The following is a 23969-nucleotide window of genomic DNA, read 5'->3' as shown; positions in this document are numbered from 1 at the left end:
GACGAGAACAAAACAAGGTTAGTCAATGGCAAGGCTTGAGAGCAACGTGCACTGATGACTGGCCTAGTTACCACTTAGGGTTTTAGAAACAAACTGGCGCTGAAGAGGTGGTCAGCCAGGGTTTATATACTGTGGAGATGGAATGATGAAGATGGAATGATGGAGATGGATTGCAGCTGTGGAGATTGAATGATGGAGATGGGTTGCAGCTGTGCAGGAAGGCGAATGGAAATGTGTGGCCACGCCTCTGGACCAGGTTCCTCTAGCCTTGTGTTGTCCTTCGGGTCCCGGGGACCCGTGGAATTGTCCTTTGGGTCCCTGGGACCCTTGACGTTGTCCTTTTGGGTCACCAGGACCCTTGACGTTGTCCTACGGGTTCCAGTGACCCGTGGCATTGTCCTTTGGGTCCCAGGGACCCTGACGCTGTCCTTCGGGTCCCTGGGACCCATGACATTGTCCTTTTGGGTCCCCGGGACCCATGACATTGTCCTTTTGGGTCGCAGGGACCCTTGACATTGTCTTTTGGGTCACAGGGACCTTGATGTTGTCCTACGGGTCCCTGGGACCCTTGACGTTGTCCTTTGGGTCCCTGGGACCCATGGCATTGTCCTTTTCGGTCCCTGGGACCCAGGGCATTGTCCTTCAGGTCGAGTGGAAAGGGAGGTAAAAAAGAATAGAGAAACAAAGGCATTTGTTTGACATTAGTCTACTAATTATTTTTATTACACACACACAACACACACACACACAACACACACAGACACACAATATACACACAATAGACACTTAGACACATTTGTCTTGTCTTCTTGTTCTTGTCATTTTCTTTTTCACGTCATCTTGTTTCGGACCTGTGCACTTTTCGCACGTGGCACGTTGGCACAGCCGGGGCAGAAGCTGCAGCATGGCCCGTCGTTTGACACTGGAGTTGAAGCTGCATCGGATTCTCGCGAGTGGCCCCGCCGCTCGCAATGTCGCTGCTGAAGCCAAGGTACAAAAAGGAGAAGAGGACCAACGTTTACACGACCAACGTTTACACGACCACAGCAGAGAAAAAGACTACTCCTGCTGCGACGACGACGACGACGACATCAAAGATGATGACCAAGGCCAAGTGGACGTTGAAGTTCAAGACGAAGGAGGAGAACAAGTGAATGAAGAAGAAGAAGAAGAAGAAGAGGGTGGACATGCAAGGGACGAAGAAGAAGAAGACGAAGAAGAAGAAGAAGAGGGTAGTGAAGACGAGGGGCAAGAGGAGGATGAGCAGGATGAGGAAACATTTGTGTCAAAGATGGCAAAATCAAATGTTTCCTCAAAACGTGTCATCCAAGTGTCCCAAGAACTCACTACCACGCCACCGAAGAGGACAAACCCGACCAAGAAAAGGACACAACAGACGCTGCTACTGCTGCTGCTGCTGCTGCCGCCGCCGCCGCCGCGCTGCTGCTACTACAGCGCCCGGGACCCACAGAGTACGCCGCGGAAACGTCCACGACATAGTGTCTGCGTTTGGCCTGTTTGTCACGCGGCAAATCGAAGACATGGTTGTGGCCGCCATAAACCTCGAGGGTCAAAGGAGATGTGCCATAGGCGGCAAGTGGAAAGCGATGGACGTCACGGACCTGCAAGGACAAAAAAACAAGCCCGAGCTGCCGGGGGCGTTGCTCGCCACCAAAGGCCGTGCGGTCTTCTCGTCCAAGTTTGCCTTCACGCCCGTCGCCACTCTGGTGTCCTACGTGCCCAAGAAGCACAGGAACGTGGTGCTGCTGAGCACGCTGCACACGGGTGATTCGGGCGTCGGCGCCGGGCAGGCAAGCCAAACCCGACATCATCCTCCACTACAACCACACCAAGGGCGGCGTGGACAACCTGGACAAGCTCGTGGGCACGTACAGCTGCCGCAGGAAGACGGCGCGCTGGCCCCTCGTCGTCTTCCACAACATCCTCGACGTGTCCGCCTACAACGCCTTTGTGCTGTGGCGAGAGCTCAGGCCCGAATGGATGCGCGGCAAGCTCAACAAGAGGAGGGCGTTCCTCGAGCAGTTGAGAAGGATCCGCTCATCGAGAGACGGCGGCGTCTGCCTCGCACGGAGGCGTCCGCCGCGCTTGTCAAAGCCGTCGTCATGGCGAGGAGGTCCTGTGGTGGCGATGGCGACAGCGGCGGCGGTGGCACAGTCACAAGGGGCCTAGAGGAGCATGGGATTCTGAACGGACACACTGAGGGTGCAAAGCAAAAGGAAGAGGTGTCAGCTCAACTGGTCGCACAAACTACTAACACTGCATTACGCGGTGGTGGCAATTTTTGCGTGAAAATTTTGTGTGGCCACCAAGGAAAACAATGCCAAAGTGATGTCACTGAGAAGATGACGTAGCATTAGGAGCCACTACGGTAGCGAGAAGTATGAAAGGCCAAAAACCCGCAAATTGAGGTTGGTTGAGGTGTTTGACGGGTCAACAGAAGTTCCAGTAGAGCGTGATTGTGTCCCGCCTGTCACGTTTCCTAAGCCCAACCGAAACCATCCTGTTGTTATTTTCCTAAACTCAAACCTGTTGTCCCAAGTCCCGTTATTGCTTTCCTAAACCCAACCGTTTATGGTTTTCCTAAACCCAACCGTCCCATTGTTGTCCCGCGTGTCATGGTATTGTAAGCCCACCCACAAGCCTTTCCTTACCTTAAAGTGGTCGTGTTCATTTCACGGAATTAATGGTCACAAACTGTTAACAACGCACTACGTGGTGGTGGTGGCACAGAATGTGTGAAAATTCTGCGTGGCCACCACGGAAAACAATGACAATGTAAAGTCAATAAGAAATGACGTACTAAACCCAACCATTTTTGACGGAAAAATTCAAGTTTGAATTTTAGTAAAACGTTTTACGTCAAAGGTATTCTGTTGTCCAATGTAATTAGAAAGCTGAATCTGGCAGGGGAGCCATAGAAAGACCCAATGTCAAACTACTTAACCATTGCCTTTCAAGTCAATGACAGATCGGAGCTGCATTTCCGTGATGAAAAATTGCTAAAAAGCGGTTTGACGTGGCTCGTTGGTCTAGGGGTATGATTCTCGCTTAGGGTGCGAGAGGTCCCGGGTTCAAATCCCGGACGAGCCCAAAGGTGTAAAATGGTGTTGATACCTAATTGAGCATTGAAGTCCAGCTTAGAATCAAGTCCATCCAGATAAAAGACAGCAGGTGCATGTGTTAGTGTAGAATATTTGACAATAATGCTGATATTCTCTTTCTAATTAAAACTGAAGACTTTGTTCTCAGCTTTCAAGTTGTGATTGATCCTTGACTCTGGCCTTGGAAGGACCTGGGATCCCTAACAAGATAAGTAGGAAGCAAAAGTGTAGTAGAGCATTTTTGCAACTTTGCATAGCTGCTTCAACTGAAGTAAACAGAAGAACTGGGAAAAATATGAGGAACAAATGAGCAGGACATAAACCGTAACCATCCTGTTGTTTTTTTCCTTAACCCAACCTTCCAGTTTTTGTTCCAAGTCCTGTTATTGCTTTCCTAAACCCAACCGTCCCGTTGTTGTCCCGCGTGTCATGGAAAAGTAAGGCCACCCACAAGCCTTTCCTTACCTTAAAGGGGGCCTGTGTAAAAAATGTTAACACCGCACAACGTGGTGGTGGTACCAAATGTGGGAAAATTCTGTGAGCTTGTTGATCTAGGGAAGCTTGGTCTTACAGAATTCCTGGTCGCACAAACTATTAACACCGCATTACGCGTGGTGGCACGGAATGCGTGAAAATTTGTGTGGCCACCACGGAAAACAATGCCAAAGTGATGTCACTGAGAAGATGACGTAGCATTAGAGCCACTACGGTAGTGAGAAGTATGAAAGGCCAAAAAACCGCAAAGGGAGGTTGGTTGAGGTGTTTGACGGGTCAACAGAAGATCCAGTAGAGCGTGATCGTGTCCCGTCTGTCACGTTTCCTAAGCCCAACCAAAACCATCCTGTTGTTATTTTCCTAAACTCAAACCTGTTGTTGTCCCAAGTCCCGTTATTGCTTTCCTAAACCCAACCGTTTATGGTTTTCCTAAACCCAACCGTCCCATTGTTGTCCCGCGTGTCATGGTATTGTAAGCCCACCCACAAGCCTTTCCTTACCTTAAAGTGGTCGTGTTCATTTCACGGAATTAATGGTCACAAACTGTTAACAACGCACTACGTGGTGGTGGTGGCACAGAATGTGTGAAAATTCTGCGTGGCCACCACGGAAAACAATGACAATGTAAAGTCAATAAGAAATGACGTACTAAACCCAACCATTTTTGACGAAAAAATTCAAGTTTGAATTTTAGTAAAACGTTTTACGTCAAAGGTATTCTGTTGTCCAATGTAATTAGAAAGCTGAATCTGGCAGGGGAGCCATAGAAAGACCCAATGTCAAACTACTTAACCATTGCCTTTCAAGTCAATGACAGATCGGAGCTGCATTTCCGTGATGAAAAATTGCTAAAAAGCGGTTGACGTGGCTCGTTGGTCTAGGGGTATGATTCTCGCTTAGGGTGCGAGAGGTCCCGGGTTCAAATCCCGGACGAGCCCAAAGGTGTAAAATGGTGTTGATACCTAATTGAGCATTGAAGTCCAGCTTAGAATCAAGTCCATCCAGATAAAAGACAGCAGGTGCATGTGTTAGTGTAGAATATTTGACAATAATGCTGATATTCTCTTTCTAATTAAAACTGAAGACTTTGTTCTCAGCTTTCAAGTTGTGATTGATCCTTGACTCTGGCCTTGGAAGGACCTGGGATCCCCTAACAAGATAAGTAGGAAGCAAAAGTGTAGTAGAGCATTTTTGCAACTTTGCATAGCCTGCTTCAACTGAAGTAAACAGAAGAACTGGGAAAAATATGAGGAACAAATGAGCAGGACATAAACCGTAACCATCCTGTTGTTTTTTTCCTTAACCCAACCTTCCAGTTTTGTTCCAAGTCCTGTTATTGCTTTCCTAAACCCAACCGTCCCGTTGTTGTCCCGCGTGTCATGGAAAAGTAAGGCCACCCACAAGCCTTTCCTTACCTTAAAGGGGGCCTGTGTAAAAAATGTTAACACCGCACAACGTGGTGGTGGTACCAAATGTGGGAAAATTCTGTGAGCTTGTTGATCTAGGGAAGCTTGGTCTTACAGAATTCCTGGTCGCACAAACTATTAACACCGCATTACGCGCTGGTGGCACGGAATGCGTGAAAATTTTGTGTGGCCACCACGGAAAACAATGCCAAAGTGATGTCACTGAGAAGATGACGTAGCATTAGGAGCCACTACGGTAGTGAGAAGTATGAAAGGCCAAAAAACCGCAAAGGGAGGTTGGTTGAGGTGTTTGACGGGTCAACAGAAGATCCAGTAGAGCGTGATCGTGTCCCGTCTGTCACGTTTCCTAAGCCCAACCAAACCATCCTGTTGTTATTTTCCTAAACTCAAACCTGTTGTTGTCCCAAGTCCCGTTATTGCTTTCCTAAACCCAACCGTTTATGGTTTTCCTAAACCCAACCGTCCCATTGTTGTCCCGCGTGTCATGGTATTGTAAGCCCACCCACAAGCCTTTCCTTACCTTAAAGTGGTCGTGTTCATTTCACGGAATTAATGGTCACAAACTGTTAACAACGCACTACGTGGTGGTGGTGGCACAGAATGTGTGAAAATTCTGCGTGGCCACCACGGAAAACAATGACAATGTAAAGTCAATAAGAAATGACGTACTAAACCCAACCATTTTTGACGAAAAAATTCAAGTTTGAATTTTAGTAAAACGTTTTACGTCAAAGGTATTCTGTTGTCCAATGTAATTAGAAAGCTGAATCTGGCAGGGGAGCCATAGAAAGACCCAATGTCAAACTACTTAACCATTGCCTTTCAAGTCAATGACAGATCGGAGCTGCATTTCCGTGATGAAAAATTGCTAAAAAGCGGTTTGACGTGGCTCGTTGGTCTAGGGGTATGATTCTCGCTTAGGGTGCGAGAGGTCCCGGGTTCAAATCCCGGACGAGCCCAAAGGTGTAAAATGGTGTTGATACCTAATTGAGCATTGAAGTCCAGCTTAGAATCAAGTCCATCCAGATAAAAGACAGCAGGTGCATGTGTTAGTGTAGAATATTTGACAATAATGCTGATATTCTCTTTCTAATTAAAACTGAAGACTTTGTTCTCAGCTTTCAAGTTGTGATTGATCCTTGACTCTGGCCTTGGAAGGACCTGGGATCCCCTAACAAGATAAGTAGGAAGCAAAAGTGTAGTAGAGCATTTTTGCAACTTTGCATAGCCTGCTTCAACTGAAGTAAACAGAAGAACTGGGAAAAATATGAGGAACAAATGAGCAGGACATAAACCGTAACCATCCTGTTGTTTTTTTCCTTAACCCAACCTTCCAGTTTTTGTTCCAAGTCCTGTTATTGCTTTCCTAAACCCAACCGTCCCGTTGTTGTCCCGCGTGTCATGGAAAAGTAAGGCCACCCACAAGCCTTTCCTTACCTTAAAGGGGGCCTGTGTAAAAAATGTTAACACCGCACAACGTGGTGGTGGTACCAAATGTGGGAAAATTCTGTGAGCTTGTTGATCTAGGGAAGCTTGGTCTTACAGAATTCCTGGTCGCACAAACTATTAACACCGCATTACGCGCTGGTGGCACGGAATGCGTGAAAATTTTGTGTGGCCACCACGGAAAACAATGCCAAAGTGATGTCACTGAGAAGATGACGTAGCATTAAGAGCCACTACGGTAGTGAGAAGTATGAAAGGCCAAAAAACCGCAAAGGGAGGTTGGTTGAGGTGTTTGACGGGTCAACAGAAGATCCAGTAGAGCGTGATCGTGTCCCGTCTGTCACGTTTCCTAAGCCCAACCAAAACCATCCTGTTGTTATTTTCCTAAACTCAAACCTGTTGTTGTCCCAAGTCCCGTTATTGCTTTCCTAAACCCAACCGTTTATGGTTTTCCTAAACCCAACCGTCCCATTGTTGTCCCGCGTGTCATGGTATTGTAAGCCCACCCACAAGCCTTTCCTTACCTTAAAGTGGTCGTGTTCATTTCACGGAATTAATGGTCACAAACTGTTAACAACGCACTACGTGGTGGTGGTGGCACAGAATGTGTGAAAATTCTGCGTGGCCACCACGGAAAACAATGACAATGTAAAGTCAATAAGAAATGACGTACTAAACCCAACCATTTTTGACGAAAAAATTCAAGTTTGAATTTTAGTAAAACGTTTTACGTCAAAGGTATTCTGTTGTCCAATGTAATTAGAAAGCTGAATCTGGCAGGGGAGCCATAGAAAGACCCAATGTCAAACTACTTAACCATTGCCTTTCAAGTCAATGACAGATCGGAGCTGCATTTCCGTGATGAAAAATTGCTAAAAAGCGGTTTGACGTGGCTCGTTGGTCTAGGGGTATGATTCTCGCTTAGGGTGCGAGAGGTCCCGGGTTCAAATCCCGGACGAGCCCAAAGGTGTAAAATGGTGTTGATACCTAATTGAGCATTGAAGTCCAGCTTAGAATCAAGTCCATCCAGATAAAAGACAGCAGGTGCATGTGTTAGTGTAGAATATTTGACAATAATGCTGATATTCTCTTTCTAATTAAAACTGAAGACTTTGTTCTCAGCTTTCAAGTTGTGATTGATCCTTGACTCTGGCCTTGGAAGGACCTGGGATCCCCTAACAAGATAAGTAGGAAGCAAAAGTGTAGTAGAGCATTTTTGCAACTTTGCATAGCCTGCTTCAACTGAAGTAAACAGAAGAACTGGGAAAAATATGAGGAACAAATGAGCAGGACATAAACCGTAACCATCCTGTTGTTTTTTTCCTTAACCCAACCTTCCAGTTTTTGTTCCAAGTCCTGTTATTGCTTTCCTAAACCCAACCGTCCCGTTGTTGTCCCGCGTGTCATGGAAAAGTAAGGCCACCCACAAGCCTTTCCTTACCTTAAAGGGGGCCTGTGTAAAAAATGTTAACACCGCACAACGTGGTGGTGGTACCAAATGTGGGAAAATTCTGTGAGCTTGTTGATCTAGGGAAGCTTGGTCTTACAGAATTCCTGGTCGCACAAACTATTAACACCGCATTACGCGCTGGTGGCACGGAATGCGTGAAAATTTTGTGTGGCCACCACGGAAAACAATGCCAAAGTGATGTCACTGAGAAGATGACGTAGCATTAAGAGCCACTACGGTAGTGAGAAGTATGAAAGGCCAAAAAACCGCAAAGGGAGGTTGGTTGAGGTGTTTGACGGGTCAACAGAAGATCCAGTAGAGCGTGATCGTGTCCCGTCTGTCACGTTTCCTAAGCCCAACCAAAACCATCCTGTTGTTATTTTCCTAAACTCAAACCTGTTGTTGTCCCAAGTCCCGTTATTGCTTTCCTAAACCCAACCGTTTATGGTTTTCCTAAACCCAACCGTCCCATTGTTGTCCCGCGTGTCATGGTATTGTAAGCCCACCCACAAGCCTTTCCTTACCTTAAAGTGGTCGTGTTCATTTCACGGAATTAATGGTCACAAACTGTTAACAACGCACTACGTGGTGGTGGTGGCACAGAATGTGTGAAAATTCTGCGTGGCCACCACGGAAAACAATGACAATGTAAAGTCAATAAGAAATGACGTACTAAACCCAACCATTTTTGACGAAAAAATTCAAGTTTGAATTTTAGTAAAACGTTTTACGTCAAAGGTATTCTGTTGTCCAATGTAATTAGAAAGCTGAATCTGGCAGGGGAGCCATAGAAAGACCCAATGTCAAACTACTTAACCATTGCCTTTCAAGTCAATGACAGATCGGAGCTGCATTTCCGTGATGAAAAATTGCTAAAAAGCGGTTTGACGTGGCTCGTTGGTCTAGGGGTATGATTCTCGCTTAGGGTGCGAGAGGTCCCGGGTTCAAATCCCGGACGAGCCCAAAGGTGTAAAATGGTGTTGATACCTAATTGAGCATTGAAGTCCAGCTTAGAATCAAGTCCATCCAGATAAAAGACAGCAGGTGCATGTGTTAGTGTAGAATATTTGACAATAATGCTGATATTCTCTTTCTAATTAAAACTGAAGACTTTGTTCTCAGCTTTCAAGTTGTGATTGATCCTTGACTCTGGCCTTGGAAGGACCTGGGATCCCCTAACAAGATAAGTAGGAAGCAAAAGTGTAGTAGAGCATTTTTGCAACTTTGCATAGCCTGCTTCAACTGAAGTAAACAGAAGAACTGGGAAAAATATGAGGAACAAATGAGCAGGACATAAACCGTAACCATCCTGTTGTTTTTTCCTTAACCCAACCTTCCAGTTTTTGTTCCAAGTCCTGTTATTGCTTTCCTAAACCCAACCGTCCCGTTGTTGTCCCGCGTGTCATGGAAACGTAAGGCCACCCACAAGCCTTTCCTTACCTTAACACTCTGGGCCCTGAGGCCATTTTTACAGTTTAATTTCCGTCTGGATTTATTTAATAAAAAAGCTTGTAAAACATCAACCCTGTTGTCTACAGTCAAGATATGAACATCATTTTTTTTAGGACAAACTGGGTTATTGGAATATTTGGGTTGCAGTGAGGTCACTTGCATGTTAAAAATGGTTGTAGGGCCTTAAAGATAAATAAATAAATAAATAAATAAATGAATCTTCCAGATATGTATTGAAATCACAGACATATAAGTAAAACCTAAGCCATTTTCCATTCTAAAACACTTGTCATATGTATTGGGAGTCACACTGTGAAGAAATAATCATTGTAACTTATACAGTTGACAAAATACATGCATTTTTTCCAAAAAAGTCAAGACGTTTTGCTCTCATGACATTTACTTATGCCAATAATAACATAATAATGTCATATTTATTGATATTACACCCACAGCAATGTTATACAAGCAAATATGTGTCTAAATAGGGCATTATTTGGCCTTCCATAGAGTCTATAGGCATTTTTGTCCCCTCTGGCCTTCCATACAAGAGGGGTGCCTTTATCTCCCATATATGGGCATGCACTTCCTGAAAAATAGACAGGACAGACACAGAGCGGGAGATCAGAGATTAGACGAACGATTCAGCGGCAGAGGTGAGCCAAAACGCGATGAATTATGGATATAAAGTGGACCAATCTTGGCTATAACAGTATGGATTTAAAGCCCAAAGAGGCTGAAGTTCCAGGCTGGATAGAAAATCCCCTGTAAAGGCTAGAAAGACGGGAAAAGACCTCCGTAAAGCCGAAAACGTCAGGATTTAAACGAAACAGAAAGTGAGTAAATCGCTTGTATGGTTCAAAAGTTATTAAACTATGAATCAGAGGTACTTTTTTACTCGTGGGCGAGTGTCTCGGGCTCAGAGGGTTAAAGGGGGCCTGTTTAAAAAATGTTACGTGGTGGTGGTACCGAATGTGGGAAAATTCTGTGTGCTTGTTTATCTAGGGCAGCTTGGTCTCACAGAATTCATGGTCGCACAAACTACTAACACTGCATTACGCGGTGGTGGCACGGAATGCGTGAAATTTTGTGTGGCCACCAAGGAAAACAATGCCAAAGTGATGTCACTGAGAAGATGACGTAGCATTAGGAGCCACTACGGTAGCGAGAAGTATGAAAGGCCAAAAACCCGCAAATTGAGGTTGGTTGAGGTGTTTGACGGGTCAACAGAAGTTCCAGTAGAGCGTGATTGTGTCCCGCCTGTCACGTTTCCTAAGCCCAACCGAAACCATCCTGTTGTTATTTTCCTAAACTCAAACCTGTTGTCCCAAGTCCCGTTATTGCTTTCCTAAACCCAACCGTTTATGGTTTTCCTAAACCCAACCGTCCCATTGTTGTCCCGCGTGTCATGGTATTGTAAGCCCACCCACAAGCCTTTCCTTACCTTAAAGTGGTCGTGTTCATTTCACGGAATTAATGGTCACAAACTGTTAACAACGCACTACGTGGTGGTGGTGGCACAGAATGTGTGAAAATTCTGCGTGGCCACCACGGAAAACAATGACAATGTAAAGTCAATAAGAAATGACGTACTAAACCCAACCATTTTTGACGGAAAAATTCAAGTTTGAATTTTAGTAAAACGTTTTACGTCAAAGGTATTCTGTTGTCCAATGTAATTAGAAAGCTGAATCTGGCAGGGGAGCCATAGAAAGACCCAATGTCAAACTACTTAACCATTGCCTTTCAAGTCAATGACAGATCGGAGCTGCATTTCCGTGATGAAAAATTGCTAAAAAGCGGTTTGACGTGGCTCGTTGGTCTAGGGGTATGATTCTCGCTTAGGGTGCGAGAGGTCCCGGGTTCAAATCCCGGACGAGCCCAAAGGTGTAAAATGGTGTTGATACCTAATTGAGCATTGAAGTCCAGCTTAGAATCAAGTCCATCCAGATAAAAGACAGCAGGTGCATGTGTTAGTGTAGAATATTTGACAATAATGCTGATATTCTCTTTCTAATTAAAACTGAAGACTTTGTTCTCAGCTTTCAAGTTGTGATTGATCCTTGACTCTGGCCTTGGAAGGACCTGGGATCCCCTAACAAGATAAGTAGGAAGCAAAAGTGTAGTAGAGCATTTTTGCAACTTTGCATAGCCTGCTTCAACTGAAGTAAACAGAAGAACTGGGAAAAATATGAGGAACAAATGAGCAGGACATAAACCGTAACCATCCTGTTGTTTTTTTCCTTAACCCAACCTTCCAGTTTTTGTTCCAAGTCCTGTTATTGCTTTCCTAAACCCAACCGTCCCGTTGTTGTCCCGCGTGTCATGGAAAAGTAAGGCCACCCACAAGCCTTTCCTTACCTTAAAGGGGGCCTGTGTAAAAAATGTTAACACCGCACAACGTGGTGGTGGTACCAAATGTGGGAAAATTCTGTGAGCTTGTTGATCGAGGGAAGCTTGGTCTTACAGAATTCCTGGTCGCACAAACTATTAACACCGCATTACGCGCTGGTGGCACGGAATGCGTGAAAATTTTGTGTGGCCACCACGGAAAACAATGCCAAAGTGATGTCACTGAGAAGATGACGTAGCATTAGGAGCCACTACGGTAGTGAGAAGTATGAAAGGCCAAAAAACCGCAAAGGGAGGTTGGTTGAGGTGTTTGACGGGTCAACAGAAGATCCAGTAGAGCGTGATCGTGTCCCGTCTGTCACGTTTCCTAAGCCCAACCAAAACCATCCTGTTGTTATTTTCCTAAACTCAAACCTGTTGTCCCAAGTCCCGTTATTGCTTTCCTAAACCCAACCGTTTATGGTTTTCCTAAACCCAACCGTCCCATTGTTGTCCCGCGTGTCATGGTATTGTAAGCCCACCCACAAGCCTTTCCTTACCTTAAAGTGGTCGTGTTCATTTCACGGAATTAATGGTCACAAACTGTTAACAACGCACTACGTGGTGGTGGTGGCACAGAATGTGTGAAAATTCTGCGTGGCCACCACGGAAAACAATGACAATGTAAAGTCAATAAGAAATGACGTACTAAACCCAACCATTTTTGACGGAAAAATTCAAGTTTGAATTTTAGTAAAACGTTTTACGTCAAAGGTATTCTGTTGTCCAATGTAATTAGAAAGCTGAATCTGGCAGGGGAGCCATAGAAAGACCCAATGTCAAACTACTTAACCATTGCCTTTCAAGTCAATGACAGATCGGAGCTGCATTTCCGTGATGAAAAATTGCTAAAAAGCGGTTTGACGTGGCTCGTTGGTCTAGGGGTATGATTCTCGCTTAGGGTGCGAGAGGTCCCGGGTTCAAATCCCGGACGAGCCCAAAGGTGTAAAATGGTGTTGATACCTAATTGAGCATTGAAGTCCAGCTTAGAATCAAGTCCATCCAGATAAAAGACAGCAGGTGCATGTGTTAGTGTAGAATATTTGACAATAATGCTGATATTCTCTTTCTAATTAAAACTGAAGACTTTGTTCTCAGCTTTCAAGTTGTGATTGATCCTTGACTCTGGCCTTGGAAGGACCTGGGATCCCCTAACAAGATAAGTAGGAAGCAAAAGTGTAGTAGAGCATTTTTGCAACTTTGCATAGCCTGCTTCAACTGAAGTAAACAGAAGAACTGGGAAAAATATGAGGAACAAATGAGCAGGACATAAACCGTAACCATCCTGTTGTTTTTTTCCTTAACCCAACCTTCCAGTTTTTGTTCCAAGTCCTGTTATTGCTTTCCTAAACCCAACCGTCCCGTTGTTGTCCCGCGTGTCATGGAAACGTAAGGCCACCCACAAGCCTTTCCTTACCTTAACACTCTGGGCCCTGAGGCCATTTTTACAGTTTAATTTCCGTCTGGATTTATTTAATAAAAAAGCTTGTAAAACATCAACCCTGTTGTCTACAGTCAAGATATGAACATCATTTTTTTTAGGACAAACTGGGTTATTGGAATATTTGGGTTGCAGTGAGGTCACTTGCATGTTAAAAATGGTTGTAGGGCCTTAAAGATAAATAAATAAATAAATGAATCTTCCAGATATGTATTGAAATCACAGACATATAAGTAAAACCTAAGCCATTTTCCATTCTAAAACACTTGTCATATGTATTGGGAGTCACACTGTGAAGAAATAATCATTGTAACTTATACAGTTGACAAAATACATGCATTTTTTCCAAAAAAGTCAAGACGTTTTGCTCTCATGACATTTACTTATGCCAATAATAACATAATAATGTCATATTTATTGATATTACACCCACAGCAATGTTATACAAGCAAATATGTGTCTAAATAGGGCATTATTTGGCCTTCCATAGAGTCTATAGGCATTTTTGTCCCCTCTGGCCTTCCATACAAGAGGGGTGCCTTTATCTCCCATATATGGGCATGCACTTCCTGAAAAATAGACAGGACAGACACAGAGCGGGAGATCAGAGATTAGACGAACGATTCAGCGGCAGAGGTGAGCCAAAACGCGATGAATTATGGATATAAAGTGGACCAATCTTGGCTATAACAGTATGGATTTAAAGCCCAAAGAGGCTGAAGTTCCAGGCTGGATAGAAAATCCCCTGTAAAGGCTAGAAAGACGGGGAAAAGACCTCCGTAAAGCCGAAAACGTCAGGATTTAAACGAAACAGAAAGTGAGTAAATCGCTTGTATGGTTCAAAAGTTATTAAACTATGAATCAGAGGTACTTTTTTACTCGTGGGCGAGTGTCTCGGGCTCAGAGGGTTAAAGGGGGCCTGTTTAAAAAATGTTACGTGGTGGTGGTACCGAATGTGGGAAAATTCTGTGTGCTTGTTTATCTAGGGCAGCTTGGTCTCACAGAATTCATGGTCGCACAAACTACTAACACTGCATTACGCGGTGGTGGCACGGAATGCGTGAAAATTTTGTGTGGCCACCAAGGAAAACAATGCCAAAGTGATGTCACTGAGAAGATGACGTAGCATTAGGAGCCACTACGGTAGCGAGAAGTATGAAAGGCCAAAAACCCGCAAATTGAGGTTGGTTGAGGTGTTTGACGGGTCAACAGAAGTTCCAGTAGAGCGTGATTGTGTCCCGCCTGTCACGTTTCCTAAGCCCAACCGAAACCATCCTGTTGTTATTTTCCTAAACTCAAACCTGTTGTCCCAAGTCCCGTTATTGCTTTCCTAAACCCAACCGTTTATGGTTTTCCTAAACCCAACCGTCCCATTGTTGTCCCGCGTGTCATGGTATTGTAAGCCCACCCACAAGCCTTTCCTTACCTTAAAGTGGTCGTGTTCATTTCACGGAATTAATGGTCACAAACTGTTAACAACGCACTACGTGGTGGTGGTGGCACAGAATGTGTGAAAATTCTGCGTGGCCACCACGGAAAACAATGACAATGTAAAGTCAATAAGAAATGACGTACTAAACCCAACCATTTTTGACGGAAAAATTCAAGTTTGAATTTTAGTAAAACGTTTTACGTCAAAGGTATTCTGTTGTCCAATGTAATTAGAAAGCTGAATATGGCAGGGGAGCCATAGAAAGACCCAATGTCAAACTACTTAACCATTGCCTTTCAAGTCAATGACAGATCGGAGCTGCATTTCCGTGATGAAAAATTGCTAAAAAGCGGTTTGACGTGGCTCGTTGGTCTAGGGGTATGATTCTCGCTTAGGGTGCGAGAGGTCCCGGGTTCAAATCCCGGACGAGCCCAAATGTGTAAAATGGTGTTGATACCTAATTGAGCATTGAAGTCCAGCTTAGAATCAAATCCATCCAGATAAAAGACAGCAGGTGCATGTGTTAGTGTAGAATATTTGACAATAATGCTGATATTCTCTTTCTAATTAAAACTGAAGACTTTGTTCTCAGCTTTCAAGTTGTGATTGATCCTTGACTCTGGCCTTGGAAGGACCTGGGATCCCCTAACAAGATAAGTAGGAAGCAAAAGTGTAGTAGAGCATTTTTGCAACTTTGCATAGCCTGCTTCAACTGAAGTAAACAGAAGAACTGGGAAAAATATGAGGAACAAATGAGCAGGACATAAACCGTAACCATCCTGTTGTTTTTTTCCTTAACCCAACCTTCCAGTTTTTGTTCCAAGTCCTGTTATTGCTTTCCTAAACCCAACCGTCCCGTTGTTGTCCCGCGTGTCATGGAAACGTAAGGCCACCCACAAGCCTTTCCTTACCTTAACACTCTGGGCCCTGAGGCCATTTTTACAGTTTAATTTCCGTCTGGATTTATTTAATAAAAAAGCTTGTAAAACATCAACCCTGTTGTCTACAGTCAAGATATGAACATCATTTTTTTTAGGACAAACTGGGTTATTGGAATATTTGGGTTGCAGTGAGGTCACTTGCATGTTAAAAATGGTTGTAGGGCCTTAAAGATAAATAAATAAATAAATAAATAAATGAATCTTCCAGATATGTATTGAAATCACAGACATATAAGTAAAACCTAAGCCATTTTCCATTCTAAAACACTTGTCATATGTATTGGGAGTCACACTGTGAAGAATAATCATTGTAACTTATACAGTTGACAAATACATGCATTTTTTCCAAAAAAGTCAAGACGTTTTGCTCTCATGACATTTACTTATGCCAATAATAACATAATAATGTCATATTTATTGATATTACACCCACAGCAATGTTATACAAGCAAATATGTGTCTAATAGGGCATTATTTGGCCTTCCATAGAGTCTATAGGCATTTTTGTCCCCTCTGGCCTTCCATACAAGAGGGGTGCCTTTATCTCCCATATATGGGCATGCACTTCCTGAAAATAGACAGGACAGACACAGAGCGGGAGATCAGAGATTAGACGAACGATTCAGCGGCAGAGGTGAGCCAAAACGCGATGAATTATGGATATAAAGTGGACCAATCTTGGCTATAACAGTATGGATTTAAAGCCCAAAGAGGCTGAAGTTCCAGGCTGGATAGAAAATCCCCTGTAGAGGCTAGAAAGACGGGAAAAGACCTCCGTAAAGCCGAAAACGTCAGGATTTAAACGAAACAGAAAGTGAGTAAATCGCTTGTATGGTTCAAAAGTTATTAAACTATGAATCAGAGGTACTTTTTTACTCGTGGGCGAGTGTCTCGGGCTCAGAGGGTTAAAGGGGGCCTGTTTAAAAAATGTTACGTGGTGGTGGTACCGAATGTGGGAAAATTCTGTGTGCTTGTTTATCTAGGGCAGCTTGGTCTCACAGAATTCATGGTCGCACAAACTACTAACACTGCATTACGTGGTGGTGGCACGGAATGCGTGAACATTTTGTGTGGCCACCAAGGAAAACAATGCCAAAGTGATGTCACTGAGAAGATGACGTAGCATTAGGAGCCACTACGGTAGCGAGAAGTATGAAAGGCCAAAAACCCGCAAATTGAGGTTGGTTGAGGTGTTTGACGGGTCAACAGAAGTTCCAGTAGAGCGTGATTGTGTCCCGCCTGTCACGTTTCCTAAGCCCAACCGAAACCATCCTGTTGTTATTTTCCTAAACTCAAACCTGTTGTCCCAAGTCCCGTTATTGCTTTCCTAAACCCAACCGTTTATGGTTTTCCTAAACCCAACCGTCCCATTGTTGTCCCGCGTGTCATGGTATTGTAAGCCCACCCACAAGCCTTTCCTTACCTTAAAGTGGTCGTGTTCATTTCACGGAATTAATGGTCACAAACTGTTAACAACGCACTACGTGGTGGTGGTGGCACAGAATGTGTGAAAATTCTGCGTGGCCACCACGGAAAACAATGACAATGTAAAGTCAATAAGAAATGACGTACTAAACCCAACCATTTTTGACGGAAAAATTCAAGTTTGAATTTTAGTAAAACGTTTTACGTCAAAGGTATTCTGTTGTCCAATGTAATTAGAAAGCTGAATCTGGCAGGGGAGCCATAGAAAGACCCAATGTCAAACTACTTAACCATTGCCTTTCAAGTCAATGACAGATCGGAGCTGCATTTCCGTGATGAAAAATTGCTAAAAAGCGGTTTGACGTGGCTCGTTGGTCTAGGGGTATGATTCTCGCTTAGGGTGCGAGAGGTCCCGGGTTCAAATCCCGGACGAGCCCATAGGTGTAAAATGGTGTTGATACCTAATTGAGCATTGAAGTCCAGCTTAGAATCAAGTCCATCCAGATAAAAGACAGCAGGTGCATGTGTTAGTGTAGAATATTTGACAATAATGCTGATATTCTCTTTCTAATTAAAACTGAAGACTTTGTTCTCAGCTTTCAAGTTGTGATTGATCCTTGACTCTGGCCTTGGAAGGACCTGGGATCCCCTAACAAGATAAGTAGGAAGCAAAAGTGTAGTAGAGCATTTTTGCAACTTTGCATAGCCTGCTTCAACTGAAGTAAACAGAAGAACTGGGAAAAATATGAGGAACAAATGAGCAGGACATAAACCGTAACCATCCTGTTGTTTTTTTCCTTAACCCAACCTTCCAGTTTTTGTTCCAAGTCCTGTTATTGCTTTCCTAAACCCAACCGTCCCGTTGTTGTTCCGCGTGTCATGGAAAAGTAAGGCCACCCACAAGCCTTTCCTTACCTTAAAGGGGGCCTGTGTAAAAAATGTTAACACCGCACAACGTGGTGGTGGTACCAAATGTGGGAAAATTCTGTGAGCTTGTTGATCGAGGGAAGCTTGGTCTTACAGAATTCCTGGTCGCACAAACTATTAACACCGCATTACGCGCTGGTGGCACGGAATGCGTGAAAATTTTGTGTGGCCACCACGGAAAACAATGCCAAAGTGATGTCACTGAGAAGATGACGTAGCATTAGGAGCCACTACGGTAGTGAGAAGTATGAAAGGCCAAAAAACCGCAAAGGGAGGTTGGTTGAGGTGTTTGACGGGTCAACAGAAGATCCAGTAGAGCGTGATCGTGTCCCGTCTGTCACGTTTCCTAAGCCCAACCAAAACCATCCTGTTGTTATTTTCCTAAACTCAAACCTGTTGTTGTCCCAAGTCCCGTTATTGCTTTCCTAAACCCAACCGTTTATGGTTTTCCTAAACCCAACCGTCCCATTGTTGTCCCGCGTGTCATGGTATTGTAAGCCCACCCACAAGCCTTTCCTTACCTTAAAGTGGTCGTGTTCATTTCACGGAATTAATGGTCACAAACTGTTAACAACGCACTACGTGGTGGTGGTGGCACAGAATGTGTGAAAATTCTGCGTGGCCACCACGGAAAACAATGACAATGTAAAGTCAATAAGAAATGACGTACTAAACCCAACCATTTTTGACGGAAAAATTCAAGTTTGAATTTTAGTAAAACGTTTTACGTCAAAGGTATTCTGTTGTCCAATGTAATTAGAAAGCTGAATCTGGCAGGGGAACCATAGAAAGACCCAATGTCAAACTACTTAACCATTGCCTTTCAAGTCAATGACAGATCGGAGCTGCATTTCCGTGATGAAAAATTGCTAAAAAGCGGTTTGACGTGGCTCGTTGGTCTAGGGGTATGATTCTCGCTTAGGGTGCGAGAGGTCCCGGGTTCAAATCCCGGACGAGCCCAAAGGTGTAAAATGGTGTTGATACCTAATTGAGCATTGAAGTCCAGCTTAGAATCAAGTCCATCCAGATAAAGACAGCAGGTGCATGTGTTAGTGTAGAATATTTGACAATAATGCTGATATTCTCTTTCTAATTAAAACTGAAGACTTTGTTCTCAGCTTTCAAGTTGTGATTGATCCTTGACTCTGGCCTTGGAAGGACCTGGGATCCCCTAACAAGATAAGTAGGAAGCAAAAGTGTAGTAGAGCATTTTTGCAACTTTGCATAGCCTGCTTCAACTGAAGTAAACAGAAGAACTGGGAAAAATATGAGGAACAAATGAGCAGGACATAAACCGTAACCATCCTGTTGTTTTTTTCCTTAACCCAACCTTCCAGTTTTTTGTTCCAAGTCCTGTTATTGCTTTCCTAACCCAACCGTCCCGTTGTTGTCCCGCGTGTCATGGAAACGTAAGGCCACCCACAAGCCTTTCCTTACCTTAACACTCTGGGCCCTGAGGCCATTTTTACAGTTTAATTTCCGTCTGGATTTATTTAATAAAAAAGCTTGTAAAACATCAACCCTGTTGTCTACAGTCAAGATATGAACATCATTTTTTTTAGGACAAACTGGGTTATTGGAATATTTGGGTTGCAGTGAGGTCACTTGCATGTTAAAATGGTTGTAGGGCCTTAAAGATAAATAAATAAATAAATGAATCTTCCAGATATGTATTGAAATCACGGACATATAAGTAAAACCTAAGCCATTTTCCATTGTAAAACACTTGTCATATGTCTTGGAAGTCACACTGTGAAGAAATAACCATTGTAACTTATACAGTTGACAAAATACATGCATTTTTTCCAAAAAGTCAAGACGTTTTGCTCTCATGACATTTACTTATGCCAATAATAACATAATAATGTCATATTTTATTGATATTACACCCACAGCAATGTTACACAAGCAAATATGTGTCTAAATAGGGCATTATTTGGCCTTCCATAGAGTCTATAGGCATTTTTGTCCCCTCTGGCCTTCCATACAAGAGGGGTGCCTTTATCTCCCATATATGGGCATGCACTTCCTGAAAAATAGACAGGACAGACACAGAGCGGGAGATCAGAGATTAGACAACGATTCAGCGGCAGAGGTGAGCCAAAACGCGATGAATTATGGATATAAAGTGGACCAATCTTGGCTATAACAGTATGGATTTAAAGCCCAAAGAGGCTGAAGTTCCAGGCTGGATAGAAAATCCCCTGTAGAGGCTAGAAAGACGGGAAAAGACCTCCGTAAAGCCGAAAACGTCAGGATTTAAACGAAACAGAAAGTGAGTAAATCGCTTGTATGGTTCAAAAGTTATTAAACTATGAATCAGAGGTACTTTTTTACTCGTGGGCGAGTGTCTCGGGCTCAGAGGGTTAAAGGGGGCCTGTTTAAAAAATGTTACGTGGTGGTGGTACCGAATGTGGGAAAATTCTGTGTGCTTGTTTATCTAGGGCAGCTTGGTCTCACAGAATTCATGGTCGCACAAACTACTAACACTGCATTACGCGGTGGTGGCACGGAATGCGTGAAATTTTGTGTGGCCACCAAGGAAAACAATGCCAAAGTGATGTCACTGAGAAGATGACGTAGCATTAGGAGCCACTACGGTAGCGAGAAGTATGAAAGGCCAAAAACCCGCAAATTGAGGTTGGTTGAGGTGTTTGACGGGTCAACAGAAGTTCCAGTAGAGCGTGATTGTGTCCCGCCTGTCACGTTTCCTAAGCCCAACCGAACCATCCTGTTGTTATTTTCCTAAACTCAAACCTGTTGTCCCAAGTCCCGTTATTGCTTTCCTAAACCCAACCGTTTATGGTTTTCCTAAACCCAACCGTCCCATTGTTGTCCCGCGTGTCATGGTATTGTAAGCCCACCCACAAGCCTTTCCTTACCTTAAAGTGGTCGTGTTCATTTCACGGAATTAATGGTCACAAACTGTTAACAACGCACTACGTGGTGGTGGTGGCACAGAATGTGTGAAAATTCTGCGTGGCCACCACGGAAAACAATGACAATGTAAAGTCAATAAGAAATGACGTACTAAACCCAACCATTTTTGACGGAAAAATTCAAGTTTGAATTTTAGTAAAACGTTTTACGTCAAAGGTATTCTGTTGTCCAATGTAATTAGAAAGCTGAATCTGGCAGGGGAGCCATAGAAAGACCCAATGTCAAACTACTTAACCATTGCCTTTCAAGTCAATGACAGATCGGAGCTGCATTTCCGTGATGAAAAATTGCTAAAAAGCGGTTTGACGTGGCTCGTTGGTCTAGGGGTATGATTCTCGCTTAGGGTGCGAGAGGTCCCGGGTTCAAATCCCGGACGAGCCCAAAGGTGTAAAATGGTGTTGATACCTAATTGAGCATTGAAGTCCAGCTTAGAATCAAGTCCATCCAGATAAAAGACAGCAGGTGCATGTGTTAGTGTAGAATATTTGACAATAATGCTGATATTCTCTTTCTAATTAAAACTGAAGACTTTGTTCTCAGCTTTCAAGTTGTGATTGATCCTTGACTCTGGCCTTGGAAGGACCTGGGATCCCCTAACAAGATAAGTAGGAAGCAAAAGTGTAGTAGAGCATTTTTGCAACTTTGCATAGCCTGCTTCAACTGAAGTAAACAGAAGAACTGGGAAAAATATGAGGAACAAATGAGCAGGACATAAACCGTAACCATCCTGTTGTTTTTTTCCTTAACCCAACCTTCCAGTTTTTGTTCCAAGTCCTGTTATTGCTTTCCTAAACCCAACCGTCCCGTTGTTGTCCCGCGTGTCATGGAAACGTAAGGCCACCCACAAGCCTTTCCTTACCTTAACACTCTGGGCCCTGAGGCCATTTTTACAGTTTAATTTCCGTCTGGATTATTTAATAAAAAAGCTTGTAAACATCAACCCTGTTGTCTACAGTCAAGATATGAACATCATTTTTTTAGGACAAACTGGGTTATTGGAATATTTGGGTTGCAGTGAGGTCACTTGCATGTAAAAATGGTTGTAGGGCCTTAAAGATAAATAAATAAATAAATGAATCTTCCAGATATGTATTGAAATCACGGACATATAAGTAAAACCTAAGCCATTTTCCATTCTAAAACACTTGTCATATGTCTTGGAAGTCACACTGTGAAGAAATAATCATTGTACTTATACAGTTGACAAAATACATGCATTTTTTCCAAAAAAGTCAAGACGTTTTGCTCTCATGACATTTACTTATGCAATAATAACATAATAATGTCATATTTTTATTGATATACACCCACAGCAATGTTACACAAGCAAATATGTGTCTAAATAGGGCATTATTTGGCCTTCCATAGAGTCTATAGGCATTTTGTCCCCTCTGGCCTTCCATACAAGAGGGGTGCCTTTATCTCCCATATATGGGCATGCACTTCCTGAAAAATAGACAGGACAGACACAGAGCGGGAGATCAGAGATTAGACAAACGATTCAGCGGCAGAGGTGAGCCAAACGCGATGAATTATGGATATAAAGTGGACCAATCTTGGCTATAACAGTATGGATTTAAAGCCCAAAGAGGCTGAAGTTCCAGGCTGGATAGAAAATCCCCTGTAGAGGCTAGAAAGACGGGAAAAAGACCTCCGTAAAGCCGAAAACGTCAGGATTTAAACGAAACAGAAAGTGAGTAAATCGCTTGTATGGTTCAAAAGTTATTAAACTATGAATCAGAGGTACTTTTTTACTCGTGGGCGAGTGTCTCGGGCTCAGAGGGTTAAAGGGGGCCTGTTTAAAAATGTTACGTGGTGGTGGTACCGAATGTGGGAAAATTCTGTGTGCTTGTTTATCTAGGGCAGCTTGGTCTCACAGAATTCATGGTCGCACAAACTACTAACACTGCATTACGCGGTGGTGGCACGGAATGCGTGAAAATTTTGTGTGGCCACCAAGGAAAACATGCCAAAGTGATGTCACTGAGAAGATGACGTAGCATTAGGAGCCACTACGGTAGCGGGAAGTATGAAAGGCCAAAAACCCGCAAATTGAGGTTGGTTGAGGTGTTTGACGGGTCACAGAAGTTCCAGTAGAGCGTGATTGTGTCCCGCCTGTCACGTTTCCTAAGCCCAACCGAACCATCCTGTTGTTATTTTCCTAAACTCAAACCTGTTGTCCCAAGTCCCGTTATTGCTTTCCTAAACCCAACCGTTTATGGTTTTCCTAAACCCAACCGTCCCATTGTTGTCCCGCGTGTCATGGTATTGTAAGCCCACCCACAAGCCTTTCCTTACCTTAAGTGGTCGTGTTCATTTCACGGAATTAATGGTCACAAACTGTTAACAACGCACTACGTGGTGGTGGTGGCACAGAATGTGTGAAAATTCTGCGTGGCCACCACGGAAAAAACATGACAATGTAAAGTCAATAAAAATGACGTACTAACCCAACCATTTTTGACGGAAAATTCAAGTTTGAATTTTAGTAAAACGTTTTACGTCAAAGGTATTCTGTTGTCCAATGTAATTAGAAAGCTGAATCTGGCAGGGGAGCCATAGAAAGACCCAATGTCAAACTACTTAACCATTGCCTTTCAAGTCAATGACAGATCGGAGCTGCATTTCCGTGATGAAAATTGCTAAAAGCGGTTTGACGTGGCTCGTTGGTCTAGGGTATGATTCTCGCTTAGGGTGCGAGAGGTCCCGGGTTCAAATCCCGGACGAGCCCAAGGTGTAAAATGGTGTTGATACCTAATTGAGCATTGAAGTCCAGCTTAGAATCAAATCCATCCAGATAAAAGACAGCGGTGCATGTGTTAGTGTAGAATTTTGACAATAATGCTGATATTCTCTTTCTAATTAAAACTGAAGACTTTGTTCTCAGCTTTCAAGTTGTGATTGATCCTTGACTCTGCCTTGGAAGGACCTGGGATCCCTAACAAGATAAGTAGGAAGCAAAGTGTAGTAGAGCATTTTTGCAACTTTGCATAGCCTGCTTCACTAAGTAAACAGAAGAACTGGGAAAAATATGAGGAACAAATGAGCATGACATAAACCGTAACCATCCTGTTGTTTTT

General features: G+C 43.6%; 12 non-coding genes across 12 annotated transcripts; all 12 read left to right on the top strand.

Annotated features, from left to right (window-relative positions):
* The first annotated feature begins 3039 nt into the window (after positions 1 to 3039).
* trnap-agg (transfer RNA proline (anticodon AGG)) lies at positions 3040 to 3111 on the top strand. Its single transcript has one exon. It is a non-coding gene; the product is annotated as a tRNA-Pro (tRNA).
* A 1372-nt stretch (positions 3112 to 4483) lies between these two features.
* trnap-agg (transfer RNA proline (anticodon AGG)) lies at positions 4484 to 4555 on the top strand. Its single transcript has one exon. It is a non-coding gene; the product is annotated as a tRNA-Pro (tRNA).
* Positions 4556 to 5931: 1376 nt separating this feature from the next.
* On the top strand, positions 5932 to 6003 carry trnap-agg (transfer RNA proline (anticodon AGG)). Its single transcript has one exon. It is a non-coding gene; the product is annotated as a tRNA-Pro (tRNA).
* Positions 6004 to 7381: 1378 nt separating this feature from the next.
* trnap-agg (transfer RNA proline (anticodon AGG)) lies at positions 7382 to 7453 on the top strand. The gene has a single exon. It is a non-coding gene; the product is annotated as a tRNA-Pro (tRNA).
* Positions 7454 to 8831: 1378 nt separating this feature from the next.
* On the top strand, positions 8832 to 8903 carry trnap-agg (transfer RNA proline (anticodon AGG)). Its single transcript has one exon. It is a non-coding gene; the product is annotated as a tRNA-Pro (tRNA).
* A 2300-nt stretch (positions 8904 to 11203) lies between these two features.
* trnap-agg (transfer RNA proline (anticodon AGG)) lies at positions 11204 to 11275 on the top strand. The gene has a single exon. It is a non-coding gene; the product is annotated as a tRNA-Pro (tRNA).
* A 1375-nt stretch (positions 11276 to 12650) lies between these two features.
* Positions 12651 to 12722, top strand: trnap-agg (transfer RNA proline (anticodon AGG)). The gene has a single exon. It is a non-coding gene; the product is annotated as a tRNA-Pro (tRNA).
* Positions 12723 to 15017: 2295 nt separating this feature from the next.
* trnap-agg (transfer RNA proline (anticodon AGG)) lies at positions 15018 to 15089 on the top strand. Its single transcript has one exon. It is a non-coding gene; the product is annotated as a tRNA-Pro (tRNA).
* Positions 15090 to 17387: 2298 nt separating this feature from the next.
* Positions 17388 to 17459, top strand: trnap-agg (transfer RNA proline (anticodon AGG)). The gene has a single exon. It is a non-coding gene; the product is annotated as a tRNA-Pro (tRNA).
* Positions 17460 to 18837: 1378 nt separating this feature from the next.
* trnap-agg (transfer RNA proline (anticodon AGG)) lies at positions 18838 to 18909 on the top strand. The gene has a single exon. It is a non-coding gene; the product is annotated as a tRNA-Pro (tRNA).
* A 2289-nt stretch (positions 18910 to 21198) lies between these two features.
* On the top strand, positions 21199 to 21270 carry trnap-agg (transfer RNA proline (anticodon AGG)). The gene has a single exon. It is a non-coding gene; the product is annotated as a tRNA-Pro (tRNA).
* Positions 21271 to 23549: 2279 nt separating this feature from the next.
* trnap-agg (transfer RNA proline (anticodon AGG)) lies at positions 23550 to 23620 on the top strand. Its single transcript has one exon. It is a non-coding gene; the product is annotated as a tRNA-Pro (tRNA).
* The last annotated feature ends 349 nt before the right edge of the window (positions 23621 to 23969 follow it).

The sequence above is a fragment of the Etheostoma spectabile genome, unplaced genomic scaffold (genome assembly GCF_008692095.1).
Source record: "Etheostoma spectabile isolate EspeVRDwgs_2016 unplaced genomic scaffold, UIUC_Espe_1.0 scaffold00018673, whole genome shotgun sequence".
Taxonomy (NCBI): Eukaryota; Metazoa; Chordata; class Actinopteri; order Perciformes; family Percidae; genus Etheostoma; species Etheostoma spectabile.
Note: the sequence above shows the minus strand (reverse complement) of the source record. Positions and strands in the feature narration are given on the sequence as shown.